Source organism: Etheostoma spectabile, chromosome 20, assembly GCF_008692095.1.
Source record: "Etheostoma spectabile isolate EspeVRDwgs_2016 chromosome 20, UIUC_Espe_1.0, whole genome shotgun sequence".
Taxonomy (NCBI): Eukaryota; Metazoa; Chordata; class Actinopteri; order Perciformes; family Percidae; genus Etheostoma; species Etheostoma spectabile.
This window is the reverse complement of record NC_045752.1, coordinates 25,231,491-25,231,711: the sequence shown is the minus strand read 5'-3', so window position 1 is coordinate 25,231,711 and position 221 is coordinate 25,231,491. Positions and strand designations below refer to the sequence as shown.

Here is a 221-nt window from a genome sequence, read left to right as displayed (position 1 = left end):
GAAGAAAACCTCTTCTACATCCTCACCACAAAAATCAGCGGTTGAAGTTTTCAAATGAACATATACTGTAGATGAGCCTGATGCATTGTGGAAACAAGTTCTGTTCTGATGAGGTTAAAATTGAAGTTTTGGGAAGGAATGAGCAAAGGTACAGTATGTTTGGAGAAGAAAAGGCACATGATTTAATGAAAAGAACCTCTGTCCAACTGTTAAGCATGGGG

General features: G+C 38.5%; 1 protein-coding gene across 4 annotated transcripts in view; it reads right to left on the bottom strand.

Annotated features, from left to right (window-relative positions):
- Window positions 1-221, bottom strand: part of setd3 (SET domain containing 3, actin histidine methyltransferase) — a 74,318-nt gene that overhangs the window by 15,192 nt on the left and 58,905 nt on the right. The gene's annotated exons all lie outside the window — the stretch shown is intronic.